General features: G+C 45.4%; 1 protein-coding gene and 1 pseudogene across 1 annotated transcript in view; one reads left to right on the forward strand and one right to left on the reverse strand.

Annotated features, from left to right (window-relative positions):
- Positions 1–17709, reverse strand: part of DSCAML1 (DS cell adhesion molecule like 1) — a 344836-nt gene that overhangs the window by 289027 nt on the left and 38100 nt on the right. The gene's annotated exons all lie outside the window — the stretch shown is intronic.
- On the forward strand, positions 7776–8690 carry LOC138092711 (PDZ and LIM domain protein 7 pseudogene; annotated as a pseudogene).

Genomic DNA, 17709 nt, shown 5'->3' on the forward strand with positions numbered 1-17709 from the left:
ACACAAGGCCAGGATGGAGTGCCATCCTCTTCTTCCTCTCAGTAGGCACCCTCCATGCTCAATGGCCTCTTTCTCCTCCCCACTGGCTTCTAGCCCCAATGTCAAAGCCGCTAACCCTCCCAGGGATCGTTGCATACTTGGTCCAGCTGACTCAAAGACTGAAGAATACTGGAAAGAAGAGAAGAGAAGGCAAACGTCAATCAAGCATCTCCCATGTGCAGGGCTTGTGCTGGAAGCCTTCACGTAGACTACATTCTTCATTCCTCAAAATAAGCACGCATTATCATTTCTCATTTTTTCCAGATTAAGAAATCTGCACAGTTGTCAGTGGGGGTGGGGGTGGAAATCTAGGAGTGTGAGATACAGACTACTGGGTATAAGACAGGCTATTGGAGGAGGGCATAGCAAACCACTCTAGTGTTCTTGCCTGGAGAATCCTCATAGACAGAGGAGCCTGACGGGCTACAGTCCGTGGGGTTACAAAGAGTCCGACACGACTGGGCAACTAAGCACCGCACAGCATAAAGATATATTATACAATATGAGGAATACAGCCAACATTTTGGGAGTTATACACTCCATATCATTGGAAAAGACTCTGATGCTGGGAGAGATTGGGGGCAGGAGGAGAAGGGGACGACCCAGGATGAGATGGCTGGATGGCATCACGGACTCGATGGACGTGAGTCTGAGTGAACTCTGGGAGATGGTGATGGACAGGGAGGCCTGGCGTGCTGCGATTCACGGGGTCGCAAAGAGTCGGACACGACTGAGCAACTGAACTGAACTGACACTCTATGGAGTGTAACCTTTAAAAATTATATAAAACTTTAAAAATAAATTTAAAAAATGTTAATTCCTCAAACTGCTTGAACCAATTTGAATTTTAACATAAATTAAAATTCTTTTAACTTTAGCCATTTTGACACCACCCCAATATTCTTAACTAATTTAAAAAAAGAAATGTGCCCAGGATAGTACATATCATGATAAGCAGGACAGGAATTCAATTCTAGGTCTGCCTGGTCCTAAGGACCCTGCTCTCCTATTTCACACACAAAGGCCTCTTTTTGGTTCTGTTATTAATAAGCTTTGTGATCTGAGGGCCCCAGTTTCCTCCATCATAAAAAGAGGACTGTACATGACCTCTAGGGCCCCATCTAGTTCTTAACGCTGAATGTAGAATGAATGGGAGAATTTTAGACACAGTGAAGGTCCCTGAGGATAGAGTACTGAACTTGCCCAGAACTTCTCAGAACATTATGCGTTAGGTCAGCCCAGCCCACATCAAACCCAGTACCCCAACAGGAAGGGCCAGGACACGGGTTCCTTCTCGGGGTCTGTGGGAGGCGGCTGGAGCTGCTCTCACCCTCTCCTGCGGCAAAGTGCACAGTGACTTCTCCGCTTCCTTGGGAGCCAAGTACGAAATCCAGGGAAAGCCAGGAATTATTATTATCATTATTATTGTTATTATTGCATGTAAATTGTGCATGACTAACTCAGAAGGAAGGACACACTTTCTTTTTCCAGATCCTGCAAACATCGGTATGATAATAATAAAAAAAATAATTATATGCTTGAAAACCTGCACCCAGCACTGCCCTCTGTTTTCTTCTAATTGTTCCCAGAGCCTCCAAGAGCCACATTTAAATAAAATGAAGCAATTATTTGGTCTGCAATTAAAGATCGCAGCGATTTATTTTTAAGTAGGAATCTCATCGTTGGGGGTGAACTGGCAAGAGAGGAGGACAGGAAGGGCTGTGGCAGAGGTGGGGGCAGGAAGGAGGAGTAGGGACCCAGAGACAGCCAGGCTGGGGTGGGTGGGGAGGGGAGGGAGCAGCTGACTTGCCTGAGGCTCAAAGGCCACGCCCCTGGGAAATTCAAAAGGAGTGGATGGGGCATCAGGAGAAAGAAATGGCAACCCACTCCACTGTTCTTGCCTGGAGAATCCCAGGGACAGGGGAGCCCGGTGGGTTGCCGTCTATGAGGTCGCACAGAGTTGGACACGACTGAAGTGACTTAGCAGCAGCAGGGGCATCGGGAGTAATTCCTTGGCCCTGCAAAGTCCAGGCAATCAGAGCAGCGAGCTTTATCCAGCTCTATATTGTGAAACTCTGGTTGAACATGGGTAAAAATGCTCCCCATCTAGACCCATACAGTGCCAGCATGCTGTAGACTTCCTACAAATCACTGCTGAAAGGTAAGGGAAGCAGAGGTCTGGACCCCACACCCTGGCTTAGAGGTCCCGGGTGGGGCTAAGTGTCCTCGTGGGTCTCTGCTCCAAGCAAAGGACCGCTTCTCCCTCTGAGCACCCAGGTGGTGGACTCAGGTGGCAGCAGGCTGTTTGGCTGACTATAGGGTTGGCCAAAAATTTTGTTCAGGTTTTTCCATATGGCACCTATGGAAAAACCTGAATGAACTTTTTGGCCATCCCAATACCAAAGGATTATAGATAAACTGCCAATGACTGTTGCCCTAATCCTATAGTCAAATGATCCTCAGGGTAAAGCAGTCTGGTACAGGGTCCTCAACAAGTCCCGGAAGGAAATGTGGAGCCAGGGAGGGGGTAGGCAGAGAGTCCCCCTAGGTCTCGGGATTCTGGAGTATGAGGCTTTCCTTTTAGGGGACCAACTGGAAAAGTCACCTCTTCTCCTGCCTCCTCGAGCTGCTACCCAGTCTTTGCAGCTGCTGGGACATCCTCAAAAGGCACAGGCTGTCACCCAGGTTTGCTTGGTCCTGAGGTGATACCAGGAGAATTGCCCACCCAGTGGAAAAGTACTGGGTAGGGGGGCTTGACTGGGAAAAAAAAATTGAGGAATACCCCAGGCTCGGTTGAAAGGTGCCGTGGTTGCTTCATTGTAGGGGACTGAATGGTCTTGGCTGAGTAGTTAAGAGGCTGATCTGACACTTTTCCTCAGTTTGACTGCCATTATAGAATTTGTCAGGATAAAAGAGAGGAAAATATATGAGAGTGGCCGGTTTCAGTTTCCTCAGATGACTGAGAAATTTACGGGAGTGGTAGAGACCTAGTCCTCATACCGTGCAGTGGTCCCATAGGGAAACCCACTATTAATTAAATACTTGCTCATCTGGGGGTCGCACATAAGAACTGGCCATTCAGCAACCTGAGCAGTCACAGTGGTCTTAAATTGCCGGAGGCAGAATCCGAGACACGTAAGATCAGCTGAAATGACTCTGGGATGACTCCTGGAGGAGTTAAGCTCACAAACAGCACATGGGCCCACTTCACAAGTTCACTAGTGATTTTTATCCCCAACAAATTCAGCTTAAAACGTGAAGCAGAATGTCTCAAAAACAGAAACAAAGAGGTGTCAAAAAGCCAGCCTCTGACTAACAAACACTCTAGCCAGATGCATGTACAATATGTACAGAGCTCATACTTGCAAGTACCTAGTTAATTACAGAAATTATACTAAAAGAGATCTCAACCTAAAATGGCCAAATTGGGGTTCTTTTGATACTCCAAAATTGATATTTTTGTGTGCACAATTAGAAAAGGCTGCCATGCTTACTTGGACTGGTATCCTAGATGAAGCTTCTAAAACAAAATGATAGAGTAACTTCTTTGCAGGAAACCAACAAGAAATTGCTTGAAACTATATCAGAACTAAAAAAGGCTGCTAGCACTGAATTTGCCAGGTCACAGACCTAGTGGAACTGGGAAGTCACGTTTGGCATTTACGCCACTTGGCTTTTGATTTCTGGGCATCACTTTACCATCTTATGGGGGAACTCTTGCCACTAGGCTTTTGATCTCTGGGCATCTCTTTGCCTTTTGTTTCATTTGGAGTGTACCTCCTGGCTAGTGACGCTCTGGTTGGTTTTGGTTTGTTGGTTCGGTTTGAGTGGACAGACATCTGGTGCAAACCGCTCGAGTAATATGGGAATTGCTCACTCTAATTCCACACTCCACTTGGGAACCCCTAGGGAAAAAAAAAAATTTTTTTTAACTGGTCCATCTATAGCTATGACCCAATGACAAGAAAAATGGCCTAAAAATATAAGATGTTTATTGACACAGGATAGGAAAATGGACTGAAGTTCTCTTACATCCAGCACTTCCTCCTGTAATCAACAGCCTGGGTCTGATCAAACTATGACCCCCACTTCCCCAGAGGAACAATCCCTGCTGGGACCAATCTGCCCTTTTTATCAGGGCCAAGTTGGGCACTATCTGGTCTAAATTTTGGCTATAAAACTATGGTCACAGAAAAATATTTTTGACAATGTGGTCACAATATTCTTTAGACTCCAGAGAAAGCTTGAAGAAAAAAATTATCTCTTTAAGAATTCCTGCCCCGAGGAAATACCTCCTTCTGTACTTTAGACCAGAGCTCTCTGGATCACTTATCTAAACCATCTCTAATTCCTGAAACCAAAAGGGGAAAAAAGCCTTTTAAAATCTTACTCCAACCATTTTTTACAACTAGTGTTCATAGCTAAGTTTGAAAAACAAAGCTAAAGGATCTCTGTCTATTTGGATATATGTATGTCTCAGCATGTGTCTTTTTTTTGGATAATACTGCTGATTGCTGAGATCAGTTAGTAAATGAGCTCTAATCTAGTGGGCCTTCAAAAAAAAAGTTTAAGCACTTACAAATCAAATAATTCTAAATACAAGAGAAATTAACCTAAATGAATTTCAGGTTCACGTGAACTGGGAAATATTCAATATTAAATACATGATATTAATGTTTGTTTGTTGATCTAACTAATGTAGACATGTCTAAGAGTAATTAACATTAAGCAGAATATTTTCATTATACCTAGGTTTAATATAAGTTAAATATTATTATATCTGTTACAAGTTTGTCAGCAAGGAAATCACCTCTAGTGAAGAAACTTCTAAAAAAATGTAAATGAGATATGAGCTTTTAGATGAACTATTAAGAATAATTGTGCTTTAGGAATGTCTGTCTAAAATAGTCTCTCCAGATTGAGGTAACTTAAATTTCTAAGGGTTGTACTAATCTAAGTGTTGGAAGTCTATGGAGTAGCTAAGTCATTGCCAAATAAAATAACATTTTGCAGCATTTACTACTGAACACTTATTTCCTCTTACAGAGAAACTAAAGAGGTTTGAGATTAAAAATGAATGATGCTTGGTGCCATCTTAAAATGTTCTATGAAAGCAAAGGTTTTAGAAATTATCACTGGTATTTATGCTCACCAATCTATAAAACGCTAATAATAAAAGTCAGTTCTTGGTTGCTTAAGGAAAGTAGGCAGTGTGTTTTCGGTAAAGAAGGTATGAGGAATGGAATTGCATTTTGTGAAGGGAAAAGGAAGTAAGCCTGACTTACAGGTGGCTTTTTTGGTGGAAGAACACAGTAATGGATGCAGAAAGTGAAAAGGCTTGTGAAAAGTGAACCAAACAGTGAAGGGGAAAGTTTTGTACACGGTTTAAACTTAGGACTAAGTTTAAAATGAAGTTAATTAAGTTTACCTTGTGAATAAAGTAAGCTGGTGCAAAAACTTGAATTTAGCTTTTCTCTCTGTTAAGAGGACATCTTTTCTTCAGATACTGAACTGCCTTTGATAATAGATTTAAGTTGATTTCTTAAATGATCTGTTCTGAAATCCTTTATTGTTACTTTGGCTAAGTGAATAATATTGTTTTCCAATAATCTACGATCCTATCTGACTGAGTGTCCTAAACCTTTTTGATATTTGTTGACAAAACTTCCCAGATCATTCTAATGAAGATGATTTATAGCTAACTTTGGGGTGCTTCAGAGGGCCCCTGAAACATCCCTAAAAGGGATATTACTAATTAGGTTCATTCTGCAAATGGGGAGTATTGTCAAGTGAGTAATAAGTCTCGGGTTATATTGTATGGTAAATGTTACTAATATAGATATTGTAGAAACTGTATGGAGCACCTAAAATTCTGATAGTAGTGTAGTGAAGTCGCTCAGTTGTGTCCGACTCTTTGCAACCCCATGGACTGGGGCCTACCAGGCTCCTCCGTCCATGGGATTTTCCAGGTCTAAGAGTATTGGAGTGGGTTGCCTTTTCAGGTAAACTGTTATCAGGCATAATTCTAGTTACTATCTCAAAATATTGTCATAGCACTAACCAAGTTTTGCAAAAATGCTTCCTCTTCAAGAAGATTTATAAAAAAGAATTTTGGATAAATACCAGTTTCTGAGCTGAGTAAGGAATCTAATGGAAAACCCGATGACTTCACAAAGGTTAAGAAAAGGACTGAATGAACTGGTGAATATGCTTATAACTTTTATGGTTTCTATCTGAAAAAATTACTGATTTGAACCTGTGTTTTCCAAGTGTAAGAAAAAAAAACCTTTCCCTCAAACTAATTATGACAGTAAAATTTTATAAACAAATTGAAACATTTATCTTTTCTATCTGAACCCTCCAGAGATTGGAAGCTCTTAGTTTCCAGTAACTTTATCAAATAAGTTAGGAAGGTTATCTCACTAACAGGTACAGAAATCTCAAGGAATTTTGGAGACCCTGAAAAGGGAGAAACTTACTTAGATCTGTTAGGGAAAATCTGTGATAAGCCTTTGGGATGACTTTCCTAGCCCTGAAAGGTTTTATTTTAAAAGTTCAGTCTGAGATTATAAAAGCCTCAGCAAAGCAAAAAAGTCTATGATCAACTATGGTTATATAAATCATCAGGCCAAGTTTATTGAGACCAAACCTATATTACAAACAAGTCTTAATTTGGTTTATTTGGTAAAAATGACCGTGATTTTAGGGAGAAAAAGATGTTTCAATGAATGTTAAATCCAGTTTGTTAATGGAAGTCTGTACCTACTAAGACTCATTTCCTGGATAGTTCTTTGCTGTTAGGGTATATTAATGTAAAATTTAATTGAATTATTAAAGGACAGTCTAGGATTGTTTCTGAAGCCTATCTCAGTAATCTGTCTTTGGATGAAGATCAGATGCCTCACACATGACCTGTAACCAACCCTGGAAGAAGACATAATTTAAGGAACTGTCTCCAACCTGGATGGAAAGACCTTTCTATCAGGTACTCTTCACTAGTTCATGCCCAGTAAAATTGAAGGGAAATTGACTCAGATTAACTGCTTCTTTCAAAGACCCCTAAGCTGGACTGGTCTATACAGAGGCCTGCTGACCTCAAACTCACCTTAAAACAATGCTCAAACAGAGAAAACTACACTATACCAGGACAAGAAGAAGACATCAGAAGCATACAGCTTGCCCAAGATGCTGATCTGACTTGTATGATCATTTATATTTTCTTGATTCCTTGGACCTGTGCCTACCAATCAAATGTTTTCTATCATGGACATGATTCTATGCTAGTTTAAAATTCAATCCAATTGTTGGGTTGTGGCCAATTACCTGTGTCTAGTACTTCTGGGTTACCTTGGTGGATTTCTGTTTTCTAGGGCTCTGATTGGATACCCCCTAGGAAATTTATTTTAGATGAATGTTCAGTCCTGTTCTACCTATTCATGATATTACTAGATGGGATCCTCTCACCTGGCCAATTAATAAGACCTGCTCTGATGCTGGCCATAGATTTAAGTTTTCTCTTAGGGTCATTCAAACTCAATCAGAGTGACCAGCTAAATCTCAATAAAAGAAATTAATCGCTCATCTATTAAAAGGAAAACTCCCACAGTTATGGGGTGGATCTACATACCAGGCTATGGTCATTTAAGTTTAAAAGCTCCTCTATGTCGGGAAGGGTTAAATCATACTAAAAATGATCAAACTGCTCATTATGAGACAGGCTGGATGTTTTATGAACTATGCCCATTATTACCTTAGAGAGAGTGATTGGTATGGAACCCAGTGGATTTGTGGTACTAATTTATAGCCTTCACATCTACAGTGATGGATACGAAGGTGTAGCCTGGGATTCCCATGAATTTAAGGTCATACATGTTGCACCCAGCACCTCCCTCAACAAGACGGCCCAACCCTTCGGGGCGAACCTGCCTGCAGACAGCACCCCGCAGCAGAATGGACAGCTGCTCTGACCGCTGATCCCAGATGCCAGCAAGCAGTGGCTGATGGAGGACATGGAGGACTGGTGGACGAGGCCGGGGACAGGCCAGTCCCGTTCCTTCCGCATCCTCGCCCACCTCACGGGCACCAAGTTCATGCAAGACCCGGATGAGGAGCACCTGAAGAAATCAAGCCAGGTGCCCAGGACGGAAGCCCCAACCCCAGCCTCAGCTACACCCCAGGAACCCTGGCCTGGCCCTACCACCTCCAGTCCCACGAGCCGCCCACCCTGGGCTGTGGACCCTGCATTTGCTGAGCGCTATGCCCTGGACAAGACCAGCACAGTGCTGACCTGGCACACCCAGCCAGCCACACCCACGCCTATGCAGAACCGCACCTCCATCCTGCAGGCCACCGCTGGAGGCCATGGTGGGGGCGGTGGCAGCAACGGCAAGACTCCCACGTGCCACCAGCACCACAAGGTCATCTGGAGCTGCTACCTGGTGGCGCTGGGCCACACATACTCCCCTGAGGAGTTTGTGTGCAGCCAGTGTGCGAAGGTTCTGGAAAAGGCTGGCTTCTTCGAGGAGAAAGGGGCCATCTTCCACCCACCCTGCTACAATGTGCGCTATGCACCCAGTTGTGCCAAGTGCAAGAAGAAGATCATCAGTGTCAGAGGTGCCCAAGACTCACATTCCACATCAGGGAGGCTGTGAGAAGTGGCCAGTATCTGGATGTATCTTGAAGGAGAGCCCAGCCGGATTTCAGAGTGGACCCGAAATGAGGGACAAAGCAAGGAATTTGGCCCGTGCAGATGGAGTCACCATCCACTGAGACAGACGCTGTGGGAATGTGCAAGGCGGAGTGTGTGGAGATTGGGAGCAGAACTTCACATGCAGCATAGTGAACAGCCACCAGGCTTCCCTGGCAGCTCAGCTGGCAAAGACTCCTCCTGCAAGGCAGGAGATCCCAGTTCAATTCCTGGGTTGGGAAGATCACCTGTAGAAGAGATAGGCTGCCCACTCTGGTACTCATGGGCTTCCCTGGTGGCTCAGATGGTAAAGAATCCACCTGCAATGAGGGAGACCTAGGTTTGATCCCTGGGTTGGGAAGATCCCCTGGAGGAGGGCATGGCAACCCACTCCGGTGTTCTTGCCTGGAGAATCCCATGGACAGAGGAGCCTGGCGGGCTACAGTCCACGGGGTCACAAAGAGTCGGACACGGCTGAGTGACTAAGCACATGTTAACAAATTAGAGGTAACTCCAACCAATCTACCATTGATATGATCCCAGTGGGTCAAGGATCTGTATTCTACTGGTATGACCATTTAGCAGCACGCGCACGCGCGTGTGTGTGTGTGTGTGTCTTCAATGGGGTTAGAGGATATAATTGACCATATTAAAGCCTTAACTTTCATAAGCTTTAAATGATATTAACCAGGCTATTTAGCCTATTGAATTCTGAGATCTCTATGATGAGAAAGGCAGAGCTACACAACTGCAAGGCCCTTGACACCTTACAGCATCTCAGGGAAATATCTGTGCTATAAGTCAAAGTGCATACTATACTTTCATACCTGATAAATCCTTTAATGTAACACATTTGACGAACCATATGAGAAACCAGACTTCTGCTTTAAGTGACCCATTCCCTAGTCTTGATGATCTTTTAAAAACTGGTTTGGTGTGGGAGGCTCATGGCTAAAATATTTACTTTTAATGTCACTAATGTTATTAACTATACTATTTGTATTTTGTTTGTTTCACAAGATTATTTCTTCTTGTATTACCAAATGCATGACTGAGCCGCCAGTGAAAACAGTAATGACTAGACTTGAAGCAGTTGATCAAATGTATAGCTCAATATACAATCAATGATTGCAATAGTGTAACTCTAGGTATGGGAAGATGCGATGAAAGGAAATACTTTCCTGGACCATAACTAGAAGACAGGAGTCTAGAGATCTTTGACTGTTAAGACCTAGTCCAGTACAGCACATTGAGTGGCCTACCAACAAAATCCTTCTTCAGAACTGGGAATGAGCCTTCCCAGCAACATGGGACAAAATGGTCATGAAATGCCCCCCAAAGTATGGTCGGATTTATGACCACAAGGGGGTCGTGTCAACTAAAAACTGGCACGTACCAAGAGCATTGCCAATGAGTGAACGGCAAAGGCGTTTGCCATCTGCCTCTACAGAGACTGAACCCCATGCTACTATAGCAGTTGACTTTCAACAATCCCTGAGGGAATGCAGGGTGGAGTGAGGCTCTCTGTGCCAGGGAATCTGGTGGGACAGGTCTTTAGATAGTTGGATGTTTCTAGGAACAGATTTTATGATCTCAATCCTTGCATCTCCTCATATCTAGAGAAGCCCTAAATCCCTTCATGGTGACATCAGATCCTCATGACTAACAAAAACAAAACCTTTTGTAAAACGAATGCTTCATGGTATTGAACTCCCCCTTCACCAAAACCTTATATGTTGACTTTCCCCCACTGCCGCTTTGGAGCAGTCTCTCAGAGCTATCTGAGATGCTGCCTCCTGGGCTACAGTCCTCATTTTGCCCCAAATAAAACTTAACTCGCAACTCCCAAGTTGTACGTCTTTTTTCAGTCGATAGAAGCAACACCATGTGAGGGATGGGGAACACAGCTGGGAAAGGTATATAGAGAGGAAAGGCCAGGTGGGGTTCCCCTAAATCTCTGAAATACCTGAGATCTCCAGAAAGTCTTGCTTGCCTCTCCCCCTCACCCTGGTTGCTCTCACCTCCTGAACTCACCTCCCCAGCCCTAGCTCGCCCATTCCTAGCCAGTACCAAGCTCTCAGTGGGCCAACCTTGGACTCTTCCTCTCATTCCTTCTGGCCAACTCCTACTCATCTTTGAAGCCTCTGCCTCAAGAGCAGGTCTACAGAAAAGTCTCCTGGGACCCCCACCCCTCCACTCCTCTCCCCATGAACTCTTTCTACTCAGGACTTGTGTTTGAAAACGTGAAAGTTAAAAGTTAGTTGCTAAGATGTGTCCAACTGTTTGCAACAGGACAACTGTTTGCATGGACTCTAGCCTGCCAGGCTCCTCTGTGTGTGAAATTCTCCAGGCAAGAATACTAGAGTGGGTTGCCATTCCTGTCTGCAGGAGATCTTCCCAATCCAGGGTTGGGACCCAGGTCTCCAGCATTGCAGGGGGATTCTTTACTAGCTGAGCCACCTTTGGTTAACATCCATTTCCTGTTCTCCTCTGTAAGCTCCATGAGGGCAGGCACGTGACTGTTTCGTTCCATAACTTTTGTGAGTAAATGATCTGTGTGTGAGAGAACATGTCTGAGGAGGGCAAGGCTGGGACTGAGTTTGGGAGGGCAGGGACTCAGACATGGCAATCCGCAAAGTCTGGTGGACCTGCTGCTGTGGCCTCTCTGGGTGGCTGGTCACCTTTGCGTAAGAAAGCCAGGGGCCTTGGCTATTTAGTGGGAATCAGGTCATGTTGCCAAAGCACTTACTGCCCCTGCTCACTCCACACAGGGGGCTCCTCCCAAGAGTCCAGGACCACAATGCGTGTCTGGGGAGGCAGAGGGTTGGGGAGATGGACTGTCTGGGTCCCACAGTGTGTCCCTTCCCGGGTGCTCCCACCCACCGCTACCACCCGGAGGCCAGGGAGGAAGGAGGCCAACCAAGAGAACTCTGCCTGGACAGGCCAAGCGCTGTGTCCAGGTTGTGAGAACACCAGAAGCAAAACCACTATGAAAGAAAGAAAGTGAAGTCCCTCAGTCGTGTCTGACTCTTTGCAACCCCAGGGACTGTAGCCTACCAGGCTCCTCTGTCCATGGGATTTTCCAGGCAAGAGTACTGGAGTGGCCTGTCTTTTCCTTCTCCAGGGGATCTTCCCAACCCAGGGGTCAAACCTGGGTCTGCTGCATTGCAGGCAGACGCTTTATTGGCTGAGCCACTGGGGAAGCCCCAAGAGCCACTGTGGTAGTTTCTAGAAGACCTCCACATTCATTATCTTATTCTGAAGCACGCAGGGCAGGTAGGACTATCCTCATTTTATAAACGAGAGAACTAAAGCTCAGAGAAGACGCAACATTTACTCAAGGTCACACAAGTGAAAGGGGCAGATCCAAGACACCTGTCCCTGGAGAGAGCGGTGGCTGTGTGTATACATCTGTGTCCAAGAGGGGAACAATCACCCCTTTAAAAAACATGAAAAAAATAAAGCAAGAAGAAGCCTGGACCTCCATAGGAAGAGAGGGGAACACAAACTCTCTTTTTCCTTTTCCCAGAACGGCAGCCTGTGTGAGCCTGCAAGGCCCTCACATCTGTCTCCTCATACAAAATGAAAGAGATTCTGAAAAACAAGAGGGGCTGTAATAAAGCAGAGACTGTGTTGGCAACGGAGCTGTGCCCAGCGTGTCCTGTCACTGTCACCACTGAGGAGACAGCAGCCGGGTTGTTCCTGCACCCAGGCTTCTCTCCAACTCCGGAGCTCCCAGGGAGGGGCACACAGAAGGACACACTCGGGCAAGACCGAGGGAGGAGCCAGGAGGCCCAAAGACCAGCTACGCAGGAGCAAACACAGCTCCTACTGTGAGCAATCAGGGACCCACACTCCTACAGTAATATCACTATTGTTACTCGGAATCCAACCCCAACCATAGGGCTCCTTAGAGCCCTCCCGGAAATCACAGACTGGCAGTGTCTCTTAACAGGGCTGTATTGGGTACCCACTGCTGCATGACAAGGGCTTGCTAGGTGGCTCAGTGGGTAAAGAATTTGCTCACAATGCAGGAGATGCAGGAGACGAAGGTTCGATTCCTGGGTTGGGAAGATTCCCTGAAGGAGGGGATGGCAACCCACTCCCAGTACTCTTGCCTGAAGAGTCCCACGGACAGAGGAGTCTGGCAGGCTATATACAGTCCATGGGGTCGCAAAGAGTCAGAAACAACTGAAGTGACTGAACATGAATGCATGCTGCATAACAAACCACCCCCAGACTGAGCAGCTTAAGACCACAACCATCTAAACTACACAGTCTGTGAGGCCAGGAGTCGGGAGTGGCCAGGCTGGGTGATTCTGGCTCATGTGGTTGGCCAGGCCTTCTGGCTGTGGGCTAGAGGCTTCAGTTCTTCACCACGTGGGCCTCTTCCTATGGCCACTCGCAACTGGCTGGTGGCCCTTCCCCAGAGCCAGTGACCCACGGGCAGAGATGAAGTCAAAAGCCACAGTCATTTAAGACCCAACCTCAGTGGGACTTCCCTAGTGGTCCAGTGGTTAAGACTCCAAGCTCCCAACACAGGGGATCCAGGTTTGATCCCTGGTCAAGACACTAGAGCCCACACGGCACAGCGAAGACCCAGAAGAGCAAAAAACCAAACCAAAACAACAACAGTCTCAGAAGGGACCTCACCACTCTTGTCACATGTTGCCACCCAGGTACAAAGTGGGAGGGCATGACACAAGGGTGTGGATTCAGGGAGGGGAGGACTTGGGGCCCATCCCAGAGGCTGGCTACTACGGGAAGGCTGCAGTATTAGGGCTGAGTCAACTCTACTCTGGGTTGGGCATCCTCGGCCCGCCCTCTGAATGCCAGTAACTTCTTCCAGTGCCAGTCATACTGCAGCTAAAAACATCTCCCTTCTCCCTTTCCTACTCCCCTACTCCCCCCACTCCACCCAACTCCCATACTTCCAAAGCATCACAGGACCACTGGCTTCATCCCTTTATTTTACCAGTGAGTGAATGGCCTTGGCAGTAATGCAGAGGACATCTATAACACGAGAGGGCAGAACCACAACCACGGTCGCTCAGGTGCACAGCCCACTTCACTGAGCTTTCGAAAACGTGGGCAAGTTATTTGTCTCCTTCCCCTTAAGGTTCCTGATCTGGGAAATGGAGGCAAAAGACCTAGCTCGGAGAGCTGTTGTGAGGGATAAATGAGATCCTGTGTGTTGAGCCCCTGGCACACAGTAGGAACCCGTAAAACACTGTACGTGGCATAGCTGCTGGACTCCTGCCAGAGATGTGCTGTTTCTTTCATATCCACTGCTTTAAAGGGGTGACCCTGGCGAGCTGAGAAAGAACACTCTCTTCTGAATCAAGAAGTTCAACCTCTGCTCTTGGTTTTGGATGAGTTGCTTTAAACTTTCCTGAGCCTCAAGTCCCCCAGTTTTAAATTAGAAAAAAAAAATCATTTTCTGTTATTTTTCTCCTTTCCAGTGATGCTATGATGAAAAGGAAAGAATAGGTGTAAAAAGTCTTTCAGGATTTCAAGGTGGAAAGTAGGGAACAATGGCCAAGTTCTGTGTCTGCTTCATTTTATGTCGCCATAGAGGTGGGTCCGCAAGGATACACTGAGCGCCCACTATGTGCCAGGCACTAGGCAAGTCAGCTGCCCCCAAAGCAGATCACAGGATGATGCTTTCTGTGACTAGAACAGGCAACTTCGAGCTTACAGCACAGAAAACTACCATTCTAGGAGGCTTGCTAGTCCACATGAGGAAGTTCTAGAATCTGGGATACATGGTACTATGGTGGATACATATAATTCAGTGCAGTCGCTCATTCATGTTCGACTCTTTGCGACCCCATGAATCGCAGCATGCCAGGCCTCCCTGTCCATCACCATCTCCCGGAGTTCACTCAGACTCACGTCCATCGAGTCCGTGATGCCATCCATCCATCTCATCCTCGGTCGTCCCCTTCTCCTCCTGCCCCCAATCTCTCCCAGCATCAGAGTCTTTTCCAATGAGTCAATTCTTCGTATGAGGTGTCCAAAGTACTGGAGCTTCAGCTTTAGCAGCATTCCTTCCAAAGAAATCCCAGGGCTGATCTCCTTCAGAATGGACTGGTTGGATCTCCTTACATGACCACAGGAAAAACCATAGCCTTGACTAGACGGACCTTAGTTGGCAAAGTAATGTCTCTGCTTTTGAATATACTATCTAGGTTGGTCATAACTTTTCTTCCAAGGAGGAAGTGTCTTTTAATTTCATGGCTGCAGTCACCATCTGCAGTGATTTTGGAGCCCCCCAAAAATAAAGTCTGACACTGTTTCTACTGTTTCCCCATCTATTTGCCATGAAGTGATGGGACTGGATGCCATGATCTTTGTTTTCTGAATGTTGAGCTTTAAGCCAACTTTTCCACTCTCCTCTTTCACTTTCATCAAGAGGCTCTTTAGTTCCTCTTCACTTTCTGCCATAAGGGTCGTGTCATCTGCATATCTGAGGTTATTGATATTTCTCCCGGCAATTTTGATTCCAGCTGGTGCTTCTTCCAGTCCAGCGTTTCTCATGATGTACTCTGCATAGAAGTTAAATAAGCAGGGTGACAATATACAGCCTTGACGTACTCCTTTTCCTATTTGGAACCAGTCTGTTGTTCCATGTCCAGTTCTAACTGTTGCTTCCTGACCTGCATACAGATTTCTCAAGAGGCAGGTCAGGTGGTCTGGTATTCCCATCTCTTTCAGAATTTTCCACAGTTTATTGTGATCCACACAGTCAAAGGTTTTGGCATAGTCAATAAAGCAGAAATAGATGTTTTTCTGGAACTCTCTTGCTTTCCCCATGATCCAGCGGATGTTGGCAATTTGATGTCTGGTTCCTCTGCCTTTTCTAAAACCAGCTTGAAATCAGGGAGTTCATGGTTCACGTATTGCTGAAGCCTGGCTTGGAGAATTTTGAGCATTACTTTACTAGCATGTGAGATGAGTGCAATTGTGCGGTAGTTTGAGCATTCTTTGGCATTGCCTTTCTTTGGAATTGGAATGAAAACTGACCTTTTCCAGTCCCGTGGCCACTGCTGAGTTTTCCAAACTTGCTGGCATATTGAGTGCAGCACTTTCACAGCATCATCTTTCAGGATTTGAAACAGCTCAACTGGAATTCCATCACCTCTACTAGCTTTGTTCGTAGTGATGCTTTCTAAGGCCCACTTGACTTCACATTCCAAGATGTCTGGCTCTAGATTAGTGATCACATCATCATGATTATCTGGATCATTAAGATCTTTTTTGTACAGTTCTTCCGTGTATTCTTGCTACCTCTTCTTAATATCTTCTGCTTCTGTTAGGTCCAGACCATTTCTGTCCTTTATCGAGCCCATCTTTGCATGAAATGTTCCCTTGGTATCTCTAATTTTCTTGAAGAGATCTCTAGTCTTTCCCATTCTGTTCTTTTCCTCTATTTCTTTGCATTGATCGCTGAAGGCTTTCTTATCTCTTCTTGCTATTCTTTGGAACTCTGCATTCAGATGCTTATATCTTTCCTTTTTTCCTTTGCTTTTCACTTCTCTTCTTCTCACAGCCATTTGTAAGGCCTCCCCAGACAGCCATTTTGCTTTTTTGCATTTCTTTTGCATGGGGACGGTCTTGATCCCAGTCTCCTGTACAATGTCACGAACCTCATTCCATAGTTCATCAGGCACTCTATCAGATCTAGACCATTAAATCTATTTCTCACTCCCACTGTATAATCATAAGGGATTTGATTTAGGTCATACCTGAATGGTCTAGTGGTTTTCCCTACTTTCTTCAATTTAAGTCTGAATTTGGCAATAAGGGGTTCATGATCTGAGCCACAGTCAGCTCCCAGTCTCATTTTTGTTGACTGTATAGAGCTTCTCCATCTTTGGCTGTAAAGAATATAATCAGTCTGATTTCGGTGTTGACCATCTGGTGATTTCCATGTGTAGAGTCTTCTCTTGTCTTGTTGGAAGAGGGTGTTTGCTATGACCAGTGCATTTTCTTGGCAAAACTCTATTAGTCTTTGCCCTGCTTCATTCTGCATTCCAAGGCCAAATTTGCCTGTTACTCCAGGTGTTTCTTGACTTCCTACTTTTGCATTCCAGTCCCCTATAATGAAAAGGACATCTTTTTGGGGTATTAGTTATAAAAGATCTTGTAGGTCTCCATAAACCGTTCAACTTCAGTTTCTTCAGCATTACTGGTTGGGGCATAGACTTGGATAACTGATATTGAATGGTTTGCCTTGGAGATGAACAGAGATCATTCTGTCGTTTTTGAGATTGCATCCAAGTACTGCATTTCGGACTCTTTTGTTGACCATGATGGCTACTCCATTTCTTCTGAGGGATTCCTGCCTGCAGTAGTAGATGTAATGGTCATCTGAGTTAAATTCACCCATTCCAGTCCATTTTAGTTCTCTGATTCCTAGAATGTTGACGTTCACCCTTGCCATCTCTTGTTTGACCACTTCCAATTTGCCTTGATTCATGGGCCTGACATTCCAGGTTCCTATGCAATATTGCTCTTTACAGCATCAAATCTTGCTTCTATCACCAGTCACATCCACAACTGGGTATTGTTTTTGCTTTGGCTTCATCCCTTTATTCTTTCTAGAGTTATTTCTCCACTGATCTCCAGTAGCATATTGGGCACCTAATGACCTGGGGAGTTCCTCTTTTGGTATCCTATCATTTTGCCTTTTCATACTGTTCATGGGGTTCTCAAGGCAAGAATAATGAAGTGGCTTGCCATTCCCTTCTCCAATGGACCACGTTCTGTCAGGCCTCTCCACCATGACCCACCCATCTTGGGTTGGTGGCTGCGGGCCGGCTCACTGAGCGCGGGCAGCTGTGGGCCGGCTCACTAAGCGCAGCTGAGAGGAGCTACCCCACGTCCGAGGTCAGGGGCAGCGGCCTAAAGTGCCAGGCTACGACGGCGCAGGAACGGCCAAGAGGGGCTGCCCTGCGTCCGAGGTCAGTGGCTGTGGCCGG

This window comes from Capricornis sumatraensis, chromosome 16 (assembly GCF_032405125.1).
Source record: "Capricornis sumatraensis isolate serow.1 chromosome 16, serow.2, whole genome shotgun sequence".
Classification (NCBI taxonomy): domain Eukaryota; kingdom Metazoa; phylum Chordata; class Mammalia; order Artiodactyla; family Bovidae; genus Capricornis; species Capricornis sumatraensis.